Genomic DNA, 21795 nt, shown 5'->3' with positions numbered 1-21795 from the left:
AACAATCTTGTTAATGGGAGTTAATGAGAGATAAGGAAACAGGTTTTGATATAATTCCCAATGACTGGAGCGGCAATTCTTTTGATGATAAATCTAATCAATAAGCAATAAAAGTATGTAATGGGAAAAGAGATAGATAGATAGATATGAGATAGATAGATAGATAGATAGATAGAGAGAGAGAGAGAGAGAGAGAGAGAGAGAGAGAGAGAGAGAGAGAGAGAGAGAGAGAGAGATAGATAGATAGATAGATAGATAGATAGATAGATAGATAGATATGAGATAGATAGATAGGTAGATACAGGGCCGATTCTAGCTTTTCTGCTGCCTGAGGCAAAAATGGAAATGGCGCCCCCCCCCCCCCTCCACACAAAAAAAATAAATAAAAATAAATTGTAAGTAAGAAACAACTTGTAAAACGAAACAAAAAAATTAAAGCTGTGTGAACAAAAAAATACATTAGTGCCTGTTCACATCACCGTTCGCTTCCGTTCCGAGGTTCTGTCGGGTGAACCCCGCAACGGAAAGTGAAAGTGACAGCACAGCTTCCGTTTCAGTCACCATTGATCTCAATGTTGATGGAAACATCGCTAATGGCTTCCGTTCGTCACCATTCCGGCTGGTTTCCAGTTTTCCGACGGAATCAATAGCGAAGTCGACTACGGAACGGAACGGTGATGTGAACAGGCCCTTATTGAACATCGTTGTTATAAACTGCAAGGTCTCATAATGCTACAGGCAATTGTGTAGTAAATATCCCTATATTGCCCCAGCTATAAATACTAGTAAAATGACCAGGGCAACGTGTATCCAAAATTCAAACACAAAAATGAAAGAACAATGTCAGTGTTCAAACTTGTGTCAGGGCCCCCTTAATGGCTCTTTACAGTCAGTATAGTAACACATGCGGCACTTTACAGTCAGTATAGTAACACGCTGCACTTTACAGTCAGTATAGTAACACATGCTGCACTTTACAGTCAGTATAGTAACACACGCTGCACTTTACAGTCAGTATAGTAACACATGCTGCACTTTACAGTCAGTATAGTAACACACGCTGCACTTTACAGTCAGTATAGTAACACACGCTGCACTTTACAGTCAGTATAGTAACACATGCTGCTCTTTACAGTCAGTATAGTTACACATGCGGCACTTTACAGTCAGTATAGTAACACACGCTGCTCTTTACAGTCAGTATAGTAACACATGCGGCACTTTACAGTCAGTATAGTAACACACGCTGCACTTTACAGTCAGTATAGTAACACATGCGGCACTTTACAGTCAGTATAGTAACACATGCGGCACTTTACAGTCAGTATAGTAACACACGCTGCACTTTACAGTCAGTATAATAACACACGCTGCACTTTACAGTCAGTATAGTGACACATGCGGCACTTTACAGTCAGTATAGTAACGTATGCTGCTCTTTACAGTCAGTATAGTAACACATGCTGCTCTTTACAGTCAGTATAGTAACGCACGCTGCTCTTTACAGTCAGTATAGTAACGCACGCTGCTCTTTACAGTCAGTATAGTAACACATGCGGAACTTTACAGTCAGTATAGTAACACATGCAGCACTTTACAGTCAGTATAGTAACACACGCTGCACTTTACAGTCAGTATAGTAACACATGCTGCTCTTTACAGTCAGTATAGTAACGCATGCTGCACTTTACAGTCAGTATAGTAACGCATGCGGCACTTTACAGTCAGTATAGTAACACACGCTGCACTTTACAGTCAGTATAGTAACACATGCGGCACTTTACAGTCAGTATAGTAACACACGCTGCACTTTACAGTCAGTATAGTAACACATGCGGCACTTTACAGTCAGTATAGTAACACATGCGGCACTTTACAGTCAGTATAGTAACACATGCGGCACTTTACAGTCAGTATAGTAACACACGCTGCACTTTACAGTCAGTATAGTAACACATGCTGCACTTTACAGTCAGTATAGTAACGCATGCTGCACTTTACAGTCAGTATAGTAACACATGCTGCACTTTACAGTCAGTATAGTAACACACGCTGTACTTTACAGTCAGTATAGTAACGCACGCTGCTCTTTACAGTCAGTATAGTAACACATGCTGCACTTTACAGTCAGTATAGTAACACATGCTGCTCTTTACAGTCAGTATAGTAACACATGCACCACTTTACAGTCAGTATAGTAACACATGCGGCACTTTACAGTCAGTATAGTAACACATGCAGCACTTTACAGTCAGTATAGTAACACATGCGGCACTTTACAGTCAGTATAGTAACACATGCGGCACTTTACAGTCAGTATAGTAACGCACACTGCACTTTACAGTCAGTATAGTAACGCACGCTGCTCTTTACAGTCAGTATAGTAACGCACGCTGCACTTTACAGTCAGTATAGTAACACATGCGGCACTTTACAGTCAGTATAGTAACACACGCTGCTCTTTACAGTCAGTATAGTAACGCACGCTGCTCTTCACAGTCAGTATAGTAACACATGCGGCACTTTACAGTCAGTATAGTAACACATGCTGCTCTTTACAGTCAGTATAGTAACACACGCTGCACTTTACAGTCAGTATAGTAACGCACGCTGCACTTTACAGTCAGTATAGTAACGCACGCTGCACTTTACAGTCAGTATAGTAAAGCACGCTGCTCTTCACAGTCAGTATAGTAACACATGCGGCACTTTACAGTTAGTATAGTAACACATGCTGCTCTTTACAGTCAGTATAGTAACACACGCTGCACTTTACAGTCAGTATAGTAACACATGCTGCACTTTACAGTCAGTATAGTAACACACGCTGCACTTTACAGTCAGTATAGTAACGCACGCTGCACTTTACAGTCAGTATAGTAACACATGCTGCTCTTTACAGTCAGTATAGTAACACACGCTGCACTTTACAGTCAGTATAGTAACACATGCTGCTCTTTACAGTCAGTATAGTAACACATGCACCACTTTACAGTCAGTATAGTAACACATGCAGCACTTTACAGTCAGTATAGTAACGCACGCTGCACTTTACAGTCAGAATAGTAACACACGCTGCTCTTTACACTCAGTATAGTAACACATGCGGCGCTTTACACTCAGTATAGTAACACACGCTGCACTTTACAGTCAGTATAGTAACGCACGCTGCTCTTTACAGTCAGTATAGTAACGCACGCTGCTCTTCACAGTCAGTATAGTAACACATGCGGCACTTTACAGTCAGTATAGTAACACACGCGGCACTTTACAGTCAGTATAGTAACACACGCGGCACTTTACAGTCAGTATAGTAACACACGCTGCACTTTACAGTCAGTATAGTAACGCATGCTGCACTTTACAGTCAGTATAGTAACACATGCTGCACTTTACAGTCAGTATAGTAACACATGCGGCACTTTACAGTCAGTATAGTAACACACGCTGCACTTTAAAGTCAGTATAGTAACACACGCTGCACTTTACAGTCAGTATAGTAACACATGCTGCACTTTACAGTCAGTATAGTAACGCATGCTGCACTTTACAGTCAGTATAGTAACACATGCTGCACTTTACAGTCAGTATAGTAACACACGCTGTACTTTACAGTCAGTATAGTAACGCATGCTGCACTTTACAGTCAGTATAGTAACACATGCTGCACTTTACAGTCAGTATAGTAACACACGCTGTACTTTACAGTCAGTATAGTAACGCACGCTGCTCTTTACAGTCAGTATAGTAACACATGCTGCACTTTACAGTCAGTATAGTAACACATGCTGCTCTTTACAGTCAGTATAGTAACACATGCACCACTTTACAGTCAGTATAGTAACACATGCGGCACTTTACAGTCAGTATAGTAACACATGCAGCACTTTACAGTCAGTATAGTAACACATGCGGCACTTTACAGTCAGTATAGTAACGCACGCTGCACTTTACAGTCAGTATAGTAACGCATGCTGCTCTTTACAGTCAGTATAGTAACGCACGCTGCACTTTACAGTCAGTATAATAACACACGCTGCTCTTTACAGTCAGTATAGTAACGCACGCTGCTCTTCACAGTCAGTATAGTAACACATGCGGCACTTTACAGTCAGTATAGTAACACATGCTGCTCTTTACAGTCAGTATAGTAACACACGCTGCACTTTACAGTCAGTATAGTAACACATGCTGCACTTTACAGTCAGTATAGTAACACACGCTGCACTTTACAGTCAGTATAGTAACGCACGCTGCACTTTACAGTCAGTATAGTAACGCACGCTGCACTTTACAGTCAGTATAGTAAAGCACGCTGCTCTTCACAGTCAGTATAGTAACACATGCGGCACTTTACAGTTAGTAAAGTAACACACGCTGCTCTTTACAGTCAGTATAGTAACACACGCTGCACTTTACAGTCAGTATAGTAACGCACGCTGCACTTTACAGTCAGTATAGTAACACATGCTGCTCTTTACAGTCAGTATAGTAACACACGCTGCACTTTACAGTCAGTATAGTAACACATGCTGCTCTTTACAGTCAGTATAGTAACACATGCACCACTTTACAGTCAGTATAGTAACACATGCAGCACTTTACAGTCAGTATAGTAATGCACGCTGCACTTTACAGTCAGAATAGTAACACACGCTGCTCTTTACACTCAGTATAGTAACACATGCGGCGCTTTACACTCAGTATAGTAACACACGCTGCACTTTACAGTCAGTATAGTAACGCACGCTGCTCTTTACAGTCAGTATAGTAACGCACGCTGCTCTTCACAGTCAGTATAGTAACACATGCGGCACTTTACAGTCAGTATAGTAACACATGCAGCACTTTACAGTCAGTATAGTAACACACGCGGCACTTTACAGTCAGTATAGTAACACACGCTGCACTTTACAGTCAGTATAGTAACGCATGCTGCACTTTACAGTCAGTATAGTAACACATGCTGCACTTTACAGTCAGTATAGTAACACATGCGGCACTTTACAGTCAGTATAGTAACACACGCTGCACTTTAAAGTCAGTATAGTAACACACGCTGCACTTTACAGTCAGTATAGTAACACACGCTGCACTTTACAGTCAGTATAGTAACACACGCTGCACTTTACAGTCAGTATAGTAACACACGCTGTACTTTACAGTCAGTATAGTAACACATGCTGCTCTTTACAGTCAGTATAGTAACACATGCTGCACTTTACAGTCAGTATAGTAACACATGCTGCACTTTACAGTCAGTATAGTAACGCACGCTGCTCTTTACAGTCAGTATAGTAACGCACGCTGCACTTTACAGTCAGTATAGAAACACACACTGCACTTTACAGTCAGTATAGTAACGCACGCTGCTCTTTACAGTCAGTATAGTAACACACGCTGCTCTTTACAGTCAGTATAGTAACACACGCTGCACTGTACAGTCAGTATAGTAACACACGCTGCTCTTTACAGTCAGTATAGTAACGCACGCTGCACTGTACAGTCAGTATAGTAACACACGCTGCACTTTACAGTCAGTATAGTAACGCACGCTGCTCTTTACAGTCAGTATAGTAACGCACGCTGCTCTTTACAGTCAGTATAGTAACGCACGCTGCACTTTACAGTCAGTATAGTAACACATGCTGCACTTTACAGTCAGTATAGTAACACATGCTGCTCTTTACAGTCAGTATAGTAACACATGCACCACTTTACAGTCAGTATAGTAACACATGCACCACTTTACAGTCAGTATAGTAACACATGCGGCACTTTACAGTCAGTATAGTAACACATGCGGCACTTTACAGTCAGTATAGTAACACATGCGGCACTTTATAGTCAGTATAGTAACGCACGCTGCACTTTACAGTCAGTATAGTAACACATGCTGCTCTTTACAGTCAGTATAGTAACACACGCTGCACTTTACAGTCAGTATAGTAACACATGCTGCTCTTTACAGTCAGTATAGTAACACATGCACCACTTTACAGTCAGTATAGTAACACATGCAGCACTTTACAGTCAGTATAGTAACGCACGCTGCACTTTACAGTCAGTATAGTAACACACGCTGCACTTTACAGTCAGTATAGTAACACACGCGGCACTTTACACTCAGTATAGTAACACATGCGGCACTTTACAGTCAGTATAGTAACACACGCTGCACTTTACAGTCAGTATAGTAATACATGCGGCACTTTACAGTCAGTATAGTAACACACGCGGCACTTTACAGTCAGTATAGTAACACACGCTGCACTTTACAGTCAGTATAGTAACACACGCTGCACTTTACAGTCAGTATAGTAACACATGCGGCACTTTACAGTCAGTATAGTAATAAATGCGGCACTTTACAGTCAGTATAGTAACACACGCTGCACTTTACAGCCAGTATAGTAACACATGCTGCACTTTACAGTCAGTATAGTAACACATGCTGCACTTTACAGTCAGTATAGTAACAAATGCGGCACTTTACAGTCAGTATAGTAACACATGCTGCACTTTACAGTCAGTATAGTAACACATGCGGCACTTTACAGTCAGTATAGTATTACATGCTGCACTTTACAGTCAGTATAGCAACACATGCTGCACTTTACAGTCAGTATAGTAACAAATGCGGCACTTTACAGTCAGTACAGTAACACATGCTGCACTTTACAGTCAGTATAGTAACGCATGCTGCACTTTACAGTCAGTATAGTAACACATGCGGCACTTTACAGTCAGTATAGTAACACACGCTGCACTTTACAGTCAGTATAGTAACACATGCGGCACTTTACAGTCAGTATAGTAACACACGCTGCACTTTACAGTCAGTATAGTAACACATGCGGCACTTTACAGTCAGTATAGTAACACATGCGGAACTTTACAGTCAGTATAGTAACACATGCAGCACTTTACAGTCAGTATAGTAACACACGCTGCACTTTACAGTCAGTATAGTAACACATGCTGCTCTTTACAGTCAGTATAGTAACGCATGCTGCACTTTACAGTCAGTATAGTAACGCATGCGGCACTTTACAGTCAGTATAGTAACACACGCTGCACTTTACAGTCAGTATAGTAACACATGCGGCACTTTACTGTCAGTATAGTAACACACGCTGCACTTTACAGTCAGTATAGTAACACATGCGGCACTTTACAGTCAGTATAGTAACACATGCGGCACTTTACAGTCAGTATAGTAACACATGCGGCACTTTACAGTCAGTATAGTAACACACGCTGCACTTTACAGTCAGTATAGTAACACATGCTGCACTTTACAGTCAGTATAGTAACGCATGCTGCACTTTACAGTCAGTATAGTAACACATGCTGCACTTTACAGTCAGTATAGTAACACACGCTGTACTTTACAGTCAGTATAGTAACGCACGCTGCTCTTTACAGTCAGTATAGTAACACATGCTGCACTTTACAGTCAGTATAGTAACACATGCTGCTCTTTACAGTCAGTATAGTAACACATGCACCACTTTACAGTCAGTATAGTAACACATGCGGCACTTTACAGTCAGTATAGTAACACATGCAGCACTTTACAGTCAGTATAGTAACACATGCGGCACTTTACAGTCAGTATAGTAACACATGCGGCACTTTACAGTCAGTATAGTAACGCACGCTGCACTTTACAGTCAGTATAGTAACGCATGCTGCTCTTTACAGTCAGTATAGTAACGCACGCTGCACTTTACAGTCAGTATAGTAACACATGCGGCACTTTACAGTCAGTATAGTAACACACGCTGCTCTTTACAGTCAGTATAGTAACGCACGCTGCTCTTCACAGTCAGTATAGTAACACATGCGGCACTTTACAGTCAGTATAGTAACACATGCTGCTCTTTACAGTCAGTATAGTAACACACGCTGCACTTTACAGTCAGTATAGTAACGCACGCTGCACTTTACAGTCAGTATAGTAACGCACGCTGCACTTTACAGTCAGTATAGTAAAGCACGCTGCTCTTCACAGTCAGTATAGTAACACATGCGGCACTTTACAGTTAGTATAGTAACACATGCTGCTCTTTACAGTCAGTATAGTAACACACGCTGCACTTTACAGTCAGTATAGTAACACATGCTGCACTTTACAGTCAGTATAGTAACACACGCTGCACTTTACAGTCAGTATAGTAACGCACGCTGCACTTTACAGTCAGTATAGTAACACATGCTGCTCTTTACAGTCAGTATAGTAACACACGCTGCACTTTACAGTCAGTATAGTAACACATGCTGCTCTTTACAGTCAGTATAGTAACACATGCACCACTTTACAGTCAGTATAGTAACACATGCAGCACTTTACAGTCAGTATAGTAACGCACGCTGCACTTTACAGTCAGAATAGTAACACACGCTGCTCTTTACACTCAGTATAGTAACACATGCGGCGCTTTACACTCAGTATAGTAACACACGCTGCACTTTACAGTCAGTATAGTAACGCACGCTGCTCTTTACAGTCAGTATAGTAACGCACGCTGCTCTTCACAGTCAGTATAGTAACACATGCGGCACTTTACAGTCAGTATAGTAACACACGCGGCACTTTACAGTCAGTATAGTAACACACGCGGCACTTTACAGTCAGTATAGTAACACACGCTGCACTTTACAGTCAGTATAGTAACGCATGCTGCACTTTACAGTCAGTATAGTAACACATGCTGCACTTTACAGTCAGTATAGTAACACATGCGGCACTTTACAGTCAGTATAGTAACACACGCTGCACTTTAAAGTCAGTATAGTAACACACGCTGCACTTTACAGTCAGTATAGTAACACATGCTGCACTTTACAGTCAGTATAGTAACGCATGCTGCACTTTACAGTCAGTATAGTAACACATGCTGCACTTTACAGTCAGTATAGTAACACACGCTGTACTTTACAGTCAGTATAGTAACGCATGCTGCACTTTACAGTCAGTATAGTAACACATGCTGCACTTTACAGTCAGTATAGTAACACACGCTGTACTTTACAGTCAGTATAGTAACGCACGCTGCTCTTTACAGTCAGTATAGTAACACATGCTGCACTTTACAGTCAGTATAGTAACACATGCTGCTCTTTACAGTCAGTATAGTAACACATGCACCACTTTACAGTCAGTATAGTAACACATGCGGCACTTTACAGTCAGTATAGTAACACATGCAGCACTTTACAGTCAGTATAGTAACACATGCGGCACTTTACAGTCAGTATAGTAACACATGCGGCACTTTACAGTCAGTATAGTAACGCACGCTGCACTTTACAGTCAGTATAGTAACGCATGCTGCTCTTTACAGTCAGTATAGTAACGCACGCTGCACTTTACAGTCAGTATAATAACACACGCTGCTCTTTACAGTCAGTATAGTAACGCACGCTGCTCTTCACAGTCAGTATAGTAACACATGCGGCACTTTACAGTCAGTATAGTAACACATGCTGCTCTTTACAGTCAGTATAGTAACACACGCTGCACTTTACAGTCAGTATAGTAACACATGCTGCACTTTACAGTCAGTATAGTAACACACGCTGCACTTTACAGTCAGTATAGTAACGCACGCTGCACTTTACAGTCAGTATAGTAACGCACGCTGCACTTTACAGTCAGTATAGTAAAGCATGCTGCTCTTCACAGTCAGTATAGTAACACATGCGGCACTTTACAGTTAGTATAGTAACACACGCTGCTCTTTACAGTCAGTATAGTAACACACGCTGCACTTTACAGTCAGTATAGTAACACACGCTGCACTTTACAGTCAGTATAGTAACGCACGCTGCACTTTACAGTCAGTATAGTAACACATGCTGCTCTTTACAGTCAGTATAGTAACACACGCTGCACTTTACAGTCAGTATAGTAACACATGCTGCTCTTTACAGTCAGTATAGTAACACATGCACCACTTTACAGTCAGTATAGTAACACATGCAGCACTTTACAGTCAGTATAGTAACGCACGCTGCACTTTACAGTCAGAATAGTAACACACGCTGCTCTTTACACTCAGTATAGTAACACATGCGGCGCTTTACACTCAGTATAGTAACACACGCTGCACTTTACAGTCAGTATAGTAACGCACGCTGCTCTTTACAGTCAGTATAGTAACGCACGCTGCTCTTCACAGTCAGTATAGTAACACATGCGGCACTTTACAGTCAGTATAGTAACACATGCGGCACTTTACAGTCAGTATAGTAACACACGCGGCACTTTACAGTCAGTATAGTAACACACGCTGCACTTTACAGTCAGTATAGTAACGCATGCTGCACTTTACAGTCAGTATAGTAACACATGCTGCACTTTACAGTCAGTATAGTAACACATGCGGCACTTTACAGTCAGTATAGTAACACACGCTGCACTTTAAAGTCAGTATAGTAACACACGCTGCACTTTACAGTCAGTATAGTAACACACGCTGCACTTTACAGTCAGTATAGTAACACATGCTGCACTTTACAGTCAGTATAGTAACACATGCTGCACTTTACAGTCAGTATAGTAACACATGCTGCTCTTTACAGTCAGTATAGTAACACATGCTGCTCTTTACAGTCAGTATAGTAACACACGCTGCACTTTACAGTCAGTATAGTAACACATGCTGCTCTTTACAGTCAGTATAGTAACACATGCACCACTTTACAGTCAGTATAGTAACACATGCAGCACTTTACAGTCAGTATAGTAACACATGCTGCTCTTTACAGTCAGTATAGTAACACATGCGGCACTTTACAGTCAGTATAGTAACACACGCTGCACTTTACAGTCAGTATAGTAACGCACGCTGCACTTTACAGTCAGTATAGTAACGCCTGCTGCACTTTACAGTCAGTATAGTAACACATGCGGCACTTTACAGTCAGTATAGTAACACACGCTGCACTTTACAGTCAGTATAGTAACACACGCTGCACTTTACAGTCAGTATAGTAATACATGCGGCACTTTACAGTCAGTATAGTAACACATGCGGTACTTTACAGTCAGTATAGTAACACACGCTGCACTTTACAGTCAGTATAGTAACACATGCTGCACTTTACAGTCAGTATAGTAACACATGCGGCACTTTACAGTCAGTATAGTAACACACGCTGCACTTTACAGTCAGTATAGTAACGCACGCTGCACTTTACAGTCAGTATAGTAACGCCTGCTGCACTTTACAGTCAGTATAGTAACACATGCGGCACTTTACAGTCAGTATAGTAACACACGCTGCACTTTACAGTCAGTATAGTAATACATGCGGCACTTTACAGTCAGTATAGTAACACATGCGGCACTTTACAGTCAGTATAGTAACACACGCTGCACTTTACAGTCAGTATAGTAACACACGCTGCACTTTACAGTCAGTATAGTAACACATGCGGCACTTTACAGTCAGTATAGTAACACACGCTGCACTTTACAGTCAGTATAGTAACGCACGCTGCACTTTACAGTCAGTATAGTAACGCCTGCTGCACTTTACAGTCAGTATAGTAATGCACGCTGCACTTTACAGTCAGTATAGTAACACATGCGGCACTTTACAGTCAGTATAGTAACACATGCAGCACTTTACAGTCAGTATAGTAACACACGCTGCACTTTACAGTCAGTATAGTAATACATGCGGCACTTTACAGTCAGTATAGTAACACATGTGGCACTTTACAGTCAGTATAGTAACACACGCTGCACTTTACAGTCAGTATAGTAACACACGCTGCACTTTACAGTCAGTATAGTAACACATGCGGCACTTTACAGTCAGTATAGTAACACACGCTGCACTTTACAGTCAGTATAGTAACGCACGCTGCACTTTACAGTCAGTATAGTAACGCCTGCTGCACTTTACAGTCAGTATAGTAACACATGCTGCACTTTACAGTCAGTATAGTAACGCATGCGGCACTTTACAGTCAGTATAGTAACGCATGCTGCACTTTACAGTCAGTATAGTAACGCATGCGGCACTTTACAGTCAGTATAGTAACGCATGCTGCTCTTTACAGTCAGTATAGTAACGCACGCTGCACTTTACAGTCAGTATAGTAACGCACGCTGCACTTTACAGTCAGTATAGTAACACACGCTGCAATTTACAGTCAGTATAGTAACGCATGCTGCTCTTTACAGTCAGTATAGTAACGCCTGCTGCACTTTACAGTCAGTATAGTAACACACGCTGCACTTTACAGTCAGTATAGTAACGCACGCTGCACTTTACAGTCAGTATAGTAACGCACGCTGCACTTTACAGTCAGTATAGTAACACACGCGGCACTTTACAGTCAGTATAGTAACACATGCTGCTCTTTACAGTCAGTATAGTAACACATGCTGCACATTACAGTCAGTATAGTAACGCATGCGGCACTTTACAGTCAGTATAGTAACGCACGCTGCTCTTTACAGTCAGTATAGTAACGCACGCTGCACTTTACAGTCAGTATAGTAACGCACGCTGCACTTTACAGTCAGTATAGTAACGCACGCTGCACTTTACAGTCAGTATAGTAACGCACGCTGCACTTTACAGTCAGTATAGTAACGCACGCTGCACTTTACAGTCAGTATAGTAACGCACGCTGCTCTTTACAGTCAGTATAGTAACACATGCTGCACTTTACAGTCAGTATAGTAACGCATGCTGCTCTTTACAGTCAGTATAGTAACACACGCTGCAATTTACAGTCAGTATAGTAACACATGCAGCACTTTACAGTCAGTATAGTAACGCACGCTGCACTTTACAGTCAGTATAGTAACACATGCTGCACTTTACAGTCAGTATAGTAACACACGCTGCACTTTACAGTCAGTATAGTAACACATGCTGCACTTTACAGTCAGTATAGTAACACACGCTGCTCTTTACAGTCAGTATAGTAACGCACGCTGCACTTTACAGTCAGTATAGTAACACATGCTGCACTTTACAGTCAGTATAGTAACACACGCTGCACTTTACAGTCAGTATAGTAACACACGCTGCTCTTTACAGTCAGTATAGTAACGCACGCTGCACTTTACAGTCAGTATAGTAACACATGCTGCTCTTTACAGTCAGTATAGTAACACATGCTGCTCTTTACAGTCAGTATAGTAACACATGCTGCACTTTACAGTCAGTATAGTAACACATGCGGCACTTTACAGTCAGTATAGTAAGGCACGCTGCTCTTTACAGTCAGTATAGTAACGCACGCTGCTCTTTACAGTCAGTATAGTAACGCACGCTGCTCTTTACAGTCAGTATAGTAACACATGCGGCACTTTACAGTCAGTATAGTAACGCACGCTGCTCTTTACAGTCAGTATAGTAACGCACACTGCACTTTACAGTCAGTATAGTAACACATGCTGCTCTTTACAGTCAGTATAGTAACGCACGCTGCTCTTTACAGTCAGTATAGTAACACATGCTGCACTTTACAGTCAGTATAGTAACACATGCTGCACTTTACAGTCAGTATAGTAACACATGCGGCACTTTACAGTCAGTATAGTAACACATGCGGCACTTTACAGTCAGTATAGTAACGCACGCTGCTCTTTACAGTCAGTATAGTAACGCACACTGCACTTTACAGTCAGTATAGTAACACATGCTGCTCTTTACAGTCAGTATAGTAATGCACGCTGCTCTTTACAGTCAGTATAGTAACACATGCTGCTCTTTACAGTCAGTATAGTAACACACGCTGCACTTTACAGTCAGTATAGTAACACATGCTGCTCTTTACAGTCAGTATAGTAACGCACGCTGCTCTTTACAGTCAGTATAGTAACGCACACTGCACTTTACAGTCAGTATAGTAACACATGCTGCTCTTTACAGTCAGTATAGTAACGCACGCTGCTCTTTACAGTCAGTATAGTAACACATGCTGCACTTTACAGTCAGTATAGTAACACACGCTGCACTTTACAGTCAGTATAGTAACACATGCTGCTCTTTACAGTCAGTATAGTAACACACGCTGCACTTTACAGTCAGTATAGTAACGCATGCTGCACTTTACAGTCAGTATAGTAACGCACGCTGCACTTTACAGTCAGTATAGTAACGCACGCTGCACTTTACAGTCAGTATAGTAACACATGCTGCACTTTACAGTCAGTATAGTAACACACGCTGCACTTTACAGTCAGTATAGTAACACATGCTGCTCTTTACAGTCAGTATAGTAACACACGCTGCACTTTACAGTCAGTATAGTAACGCATGCTGCACTTTACAGTCAGTATAGTAACACACGCTGCTCTTTACAGTCAGTATAGTAACGCACGCTGCACTTTACAGTCAGTATAGTAACACATGCGGCACTTTACAGTCAGTATAGTAACACACGCTGCACTTTACAGTCAGTATAGTAACACATGCTGCACTTTACAGTCAGTATAGTAACACATGCTGCACTTTACAGTCAGTATAGTAACACATGCTGCTCTTTACAGTCAGTATAGTAATACATGCTGCTCTTTACAGTCAGTATAGTAACACACGCTGCACTTTACAGTCAGTATAGTAACGCATGCTGCACTTTACAGTCAGTATAGTAACACATGCTGCTCTTTACAGTCAGTATAGTAACGCACGCTGCACTTTACAGTCAGTATAGTAACACACGCTGCTCTTTACAGTCAGTATAGTAACGCACGCTGCACTTTACAGTCAGTATAGTAACACATGCTGCACTTTACAGTCAGTATAGTAACACATGCTGCACTTTACAGTCAGTATAGTAACACATGCTGCTCTTTACAGTCAGTATAGTAACACATGCTGCTCTTTACAGTCAGTATAGTAACACACGCTGCACTTTACAGTCAGTATAGTAACACACGCTGCTCTTTACAGTCAGTATAGTAACACATGCTGCTCTTTACAGTCAGTATAGTAACACACGCTGCACTTTACAGTCAGTATAGTAACACACGCTGCTCTTTACAGTCAGTATAGTAACACATGCGGCACTTTACAGTCAGTATAGTAACACACGCTGCACTTTACAGCCAGTATAGTAACGCACGCTGCACTTTACAGTCAGTATAGTAACGCACGCTGCACTTTACAGTCAGTATAGTAACGCACGCTGCTCTTTACAGTCAGTATAGTAACACATGCTGCACTTTACAGTCAGTATAGTAACACATGCAGCTCTTTACAGTCAGTATAGTAATGCATGCTGCTCTTTACAGTCAGTATAGTAATGCATGCTGCTCTTTACAGTCAGTATAGTAACACACGCTGCACTTTACAGTCAGTATAGTAACGCATGCTGCACTTTACAGCCAGTATAGTAACGCACGCTGCTCTTTACAGTCAGTATAGTAACACATGCTGCTCTTTACAGTCAGTATAGTAACGCATGCTGCTCTTTACAGTCAGTATAGTAACACACGCTGCACTTTACAGTCAGTATAGTAACGCATGCTGCACTTTACAGTCAGTATAGTAACACATGCTGCTCTTTACAGTCAGTATAGTAACGCACGCTGCACTTTACAGTCAGTATAGTAACACATGCGGCTCTTTACAGTCAGTATAGTAAGGCACGCTGCACTTTACAGTCAGTATAGTAACGCACGCTGCTCTTTACAGTCAGTATAGTAACGCATGCTGCACTTTACAGTCAGTATAGTAACACACGCTGCTCTTTACAGTCAGTATAGTAACACACGCTGCACTTTACAGTCAGTATAGTAACGCACGCTGCACTTTACAGTCAGTATAGTAACGCACGCTGCACTTTACAGTCAGTATAGTAACACACGCTGCACTTTACAGTCAGTATAGTAACGCACGCTGCACTTTACAGTCAGTATAGTAACGCACGCTGCACTTGCTTTCTGTCCACGTCTGTTGGATCTGTACTGCCAATCCGTAATATTTGTAAACCGAAACTGCACAGACCAGACTAGGAATGAATGTGATCATCGAGCCAGTAATATAATCTGAAAACTATTCACTGCATGTTCAGGTCTTAAAGGGGTCGTCCCAAGATTAAATGTTATCCCCTCTCTACAGGATAGGAGATAACATGCTGATCAGTGGGGGTCCCTCGTACCCCTGAGTTAATGACGCTGCAGGTCAAGCATACACCCTGCCGCTCCAGTTACTCAGGGGTACAAGGGACCACCGTTCCAGTTATCAGTGGGGGTCCCAGTGGTCAGACCCCCACCGATCAGCATGTTATGTCCTGTCCTGTAGACAGGGGATAACATTTAATCTTGGAACAACCCCTTTAACTTCGAGGGGCAAAAATGTATATTTAGAAAAAAAGGCATATGGAACAGAAGCAAAGCAAAAAATAAACTGCGCACAACCTATAAATAAATATGTAGCAGCAGTGAATATACCGCACAGATCCATATATAGCAGCAGTGTATATACCGCACAGATCCATATATAGCAGCAGTGTATATACCGCACAGATCCATATATAGCAGCAGTGAATATACCGCACAGATCCATATATACCAGCAGTGTATATACCGCACAGATCCATATATACCAGCAGTGAATATACCGCACAGATCCATATATACCAGCAGTGAATATACCGTACAGATCCATATATACCAGCAGTGAATATACCGCACAGATCCATATATACCAGCAGTGAATATGCCGCACAGATCCATATATAGCAGCAGTGTATATACCGCACAGATCAATATATAGCAGCAGTGTATATACCGCACAGATCCATATATACCAGCAGTGTATATACCGCTCTGATCCATATATATAGCAGCAGTGAATATACCGTACAGATCCATATATACCAGCAGTATATATGCCGCACAGATCCATATATACCAGCAGTGTATATACCGTACAGATCCATATATACCAGCAGTGAATATACCGCACAGATCCATATATACCAGCAGTGAATATACCGCTCTGATCCATATATAGCAGCAGTGAATATACCGCACAGATCCATATATAGCAGCAGTGAATATACCGCAGATATAAATATATACCAGCAGTGTATATACCGCTCTGATCCATATATAGAAGCAGTGTATATACCGCAGATATAAGTATATACCAGCAGTGAATGTTATCAGCCACAGTCCGCCCTTCTCCTCCTCCTCTCATCCAATAACATGTGGAGGCTGAGGAGAGGTGCAGAGTTGCCATACTCACTGGTTAGACGCGCTCTCTGTATCGTGGTCCGCAGGGGCGTGCGCTTCTCCGCTGCAAGCTCTGTTGTGAACTTGTGATATTCTGCACACAGGGGCGGATATAGGATTGAAATCTAGGGCAGGGGTGGAAAAAACACAAACTGTGAACAGACCATATTTTCCCCCCTCCTCCCCCTAACACCCCCCCCTATTGAACTCTGTCACCTGTCAACGGAAAAATCATCTGTCCTAAGGAAAAATGTTTCCCGATGAGAACAAGAAAGCCCCCCCTGGGAATTAGACTTTCTTGTACTCCACAAAGCGGAAACATTTTTTCCCTCTGGCGGATGACTTTTCAGTTGACAGGAAGCAGAGTTACATGAAGGGAAATTATTTTTCCTTGACCTCTAGTTTCTATTGTGGCGCAGGGGAGAAAAAAGTATAGGTTTTATATTTGTAATACTGCTAACTTTTATTTTTTTGCTATGTTCGGCTGGACCATTTAGACTAAGGGTATGTGCACACGTAGTGACCAAAAACGGCTGAAAATACCGAGCTGTTTTCAAGGGAAAACAGCCCCTGATTTTCAGACGTTTTTTGAGCAACTCGCGTTTTTCGCTGCGTTTTCGCAGCGTTTTTTAAGTCCGTTTTTGGAGATGTTTTCATTGGAGTCTATGAGAAAACGGCTCCAAAAACGTCCAAAGAAGTGTCCTGCATATAATGTATATAAGTGTCCCGCATATAATGTATATAAGTGTCCTGCATATAATGTATATAAGTGTCCCGCATATAATGTATATAAGTGTCCTGCACATAATGTATATAAGTGTCCTGCATATAATGTATATAAGTGTCCTGCATATAATGTATATAAGTGTCCTGCACATAATGTATATAAGTGTCCTGCACATAATGTATATAAGTGTCCCGCATATAATGTATATAAGTGTCCCGCATATAATGTATATAAGTGTCCTGCATATAAAGTATATAAGTGTCCTGCATATAATGTATATAAGTGTCCTGCATATAATGTATATAAGTGTCCTGCATATAATGTATATAAGTGTCCTGCATATAATGTATATAAGTGTCCCGCATACAAAGTATATAAGTGTCCCGCATATAATGTATATAAGTGTCCTGCATATAATGTATATAAGTGTCCTGCATATAATGTATATAAGTGTCCTGCATATAATGTATATAAGTGTCCCGCATATAATGTATATAAGTGTCCTGCATATAATGTATATAAGTGTCCTGCATATAATGTATAGAAGTGTCCTGCATATAATGTATATAAGTGTCCTGCATATAATGTATATAAGTGTCCTGCATATAATGTATATAAGTGTCCTGCACATAATGTATATAAGTGTCCTGCATATAATGTATATAAGTGTCCTGCATATAATGTATATAAGTGTCCTGCACATAATGTATATAAGTGTCCTGCACATAATGTATATAAGTGTCCTGCATATAATGTATATAAGTGTCCCGCATATAATGTATATAAGTGTCCTGCATATAATGTATATAAGTGTCCTGCATATAATGTATATAAGTGTCCCGCATATAATGTATATAAGTGTCCTGCACATAATGTATATAAGTGCCCTGCATATAATGTATATAAGTGTCCTGCATATAATGTATATAAGTGTCCCGCATATAATGTATATAAGTGTCCTGCATATAATGTATATAAGTGTCCTGCATATAATGTATATAAGTGTCCTGCACATAATGTATATAAGTGTCCCGCATATAATGTATATAAGTGTCCCGCATATAATGTATATAAGTGTCCTGCATATAATGTATATAAGTGTCCCGCATATAATGTATATAAGTGTCCTGCACATAATGTATATAAGTGTCCTGCATATAATGTATATAAGTGTCCCGCATATAATGTATATAAGTGTCCTGCATATAATGTATATAAGTGTCCTGCATATAATGTATATAAGTGTCCCGCATATAATGTATATAAGTGTCCCGCATATAATGTATATAAGTGTCCCGCATATAATGTATATAAGTGTCCCGCATATAATGTATATAAGTGTCCTGCATATAATGTATAGAAGTGTCCCGCATATAATGTATATAAGTGTCCTGCATATAATGTATATAAGTGTCCTGCATATAATGTATATAAGTGTCCCGCACATAATGTATATAAGTGTCCTGCACATAATGTATATAAGTGTCCCGCATATAATGTATATAAGTGTCCCGCATATAATGTATATAAGTGTCCTGCATATAATGTATATAAGTGTCCTGCATATAATGTATATAAGTGTCCCGCATATAATGTATATAAGTGTCCCGCATATAATGTATATAAGTGTCCCGCATATAATGTATATAAGTGTCCCGCATATAATGTATATAAGTGTCCCGCATATAATGTATAGAAGTGTCCCGCATATAATGTATATAAGTGTCCCGCATATAATGTATATAAGTGTCCTGCACATAATGTATATAAGTGTCCCGCACATAATGTATATAAGTGTCCCGCATATAATGTATATAAGTGTCCCGCATATAATGTATATAAGTGTCCTGCATATAATGTATATAAGTGTCCTGCATATAATGTATATAAGTGTCCTGCACATAATGTATATAAGTGTCCTGCATATAATGTATATAAGTGCCCTGCATATAATGTATATAAGTGTCCTGCATATAATGTATATAAGTGTCCCGCATATAATGTATATAAGTGTCCCGCATATAATGTATATAAGTGTCCCGCATATAATGTATATAAGTGTCCCGCATATAATGTATATAAGTGTCCCGCATATAATGTATATAAGTGTCCTGCATATAATGTATATAAGTGTCCTGCATATAATGTATATAAGTGTCCCGCATATAATGTATATAAGTGTCCCGCATATAATGTATATAAGTGTCCCGCATATAATGTATATAAGTGTCCCGCATACAAAGTATATAAGTGTCCCGCATATAATGTATATAAGTGTCCTGCATATAATGTATATAAGTGTCCTGCATATAATGTATATAAGTGTCCTGCACATAATGTATATAAGTGTCCTGCACATAATGTATATAAGTGTCCTGCACATAATGTATATAAGTGTCCTGCACATAATGTATATGTGTCATGCATATAATGTATATAAGTGTCCCGCATATAATGTATATAAGTGTCCCGCATATAATGTATATAAGTGTCCCGCATATAATGTATATAAGTGTCCCGCACATAATGTATATAAGTGTCCCGCATATAATGTATATAAGTGTCCTGCATATAATGTATAGAAGTGTCCCGCATATAATGTATATAAGTGTCCCGCATACAAAGTATATAAGTGTCCCGCATATAATGTATAAAAGTGTCCCGCACATAATGTATATAAGTGTCCTGCATATAATGTATATAAGTGTCCCGCATATAATGTATATAAGTGTCCTGCATATAATGTATATAAGTGTCCTGCATATAATGTATATAAGTGTCCTGCATATAATGTATATAAGTGTCCTGCATATAATGTATATAAGTGTCCCGCATATAATGTATAAAAGTGTCCTGCACATAATGTATATAAGTGTCCTGCATATAATGTATATAAGTGTCCCGCATATAATGTATATAAGTGTCCCGCATATAATGTATATAAGTGTCCTGCATATAATGTATATAAGTGTCCTGCATATAATGTATATAAGTGTCCTGCATATAATGTATATAAGTGTCCTGCATATAATGTATATAAGTGTCCTGCATATAATGTATATAAGTGTCCCGCATATAAAGTATATAAGTGTCCTGCATATAATGTATATAAGTGTCCCGCATATAATGTATATAAGTATCCTGCATATAATGTATATAAGTGTCCTGCATATAATGTATATAAGTGTCCTGCATATAATGTATATAAGTGTCCTGCACATAATGTATATAAGTGTCCTGCATATAATGTATATAAGTGTCCTGCATATAATGTATATAAGTGTCCTGCATATAATGTATATAAGTGTCCCGCATATAATGTATATAAGTGTCCTGCATATAATGTATATAAGTGTCCTGCATATAATGTATATAAGTGTCCTGCATATAATGTATATAAGTGCCCCGCATATAATGTATATAAGTGTCCCGCATATAATGTATATAAGTGTCCCGCATATAATGTATATAAGTGTCCTGCATATAATGTATATAAGTGTCCTGCACATAATGTATATAAGTGTCCCGCATATAATGTATATAAGTGTCCTGAATATAATGTATATAAGTGTCCCGCATATAATGTATATAAGTGTCCCGCATATAATGTATATAAGTGTCCCGCATATAATGTATATAAGTGTCCTGCATATAATGTATATAAGTGTCCCGCATATAATGTATATAAGTATCCTGCATATAATGTATATAAGTGTCCTGCATATAATGTATATAAGTGTCCTGCATATAATGTATATAAGTGCCCCGCATATAATGTATATAAGTGTCCCGCATATAATGTATATAAGTGTCCTGCATATAATGTATATAAGTGTCCTGCATATAATGT

The sequence above is a fragment of the Rhinoderma darwinii genome, chromosome 12 (genome assembly GCF_050947455.1).
Source record: "Rhinoderma darwinii isolate aRhiDar2 chromosome 12, aRhiDar2.hap1, whole genome shotgun sequence".
Classification (NCBI taxonomy): Eukaryota; Metazoa; Chordata; class Amphibia; order Anura; family Rhinodermatidae; genus Rhinoderma; species Rhinoderma darwinii.
The sequence above is the reverse complement of the archived record's forward strand: the minus strand, read 5'-3'. Positions refer to the sequence as shown.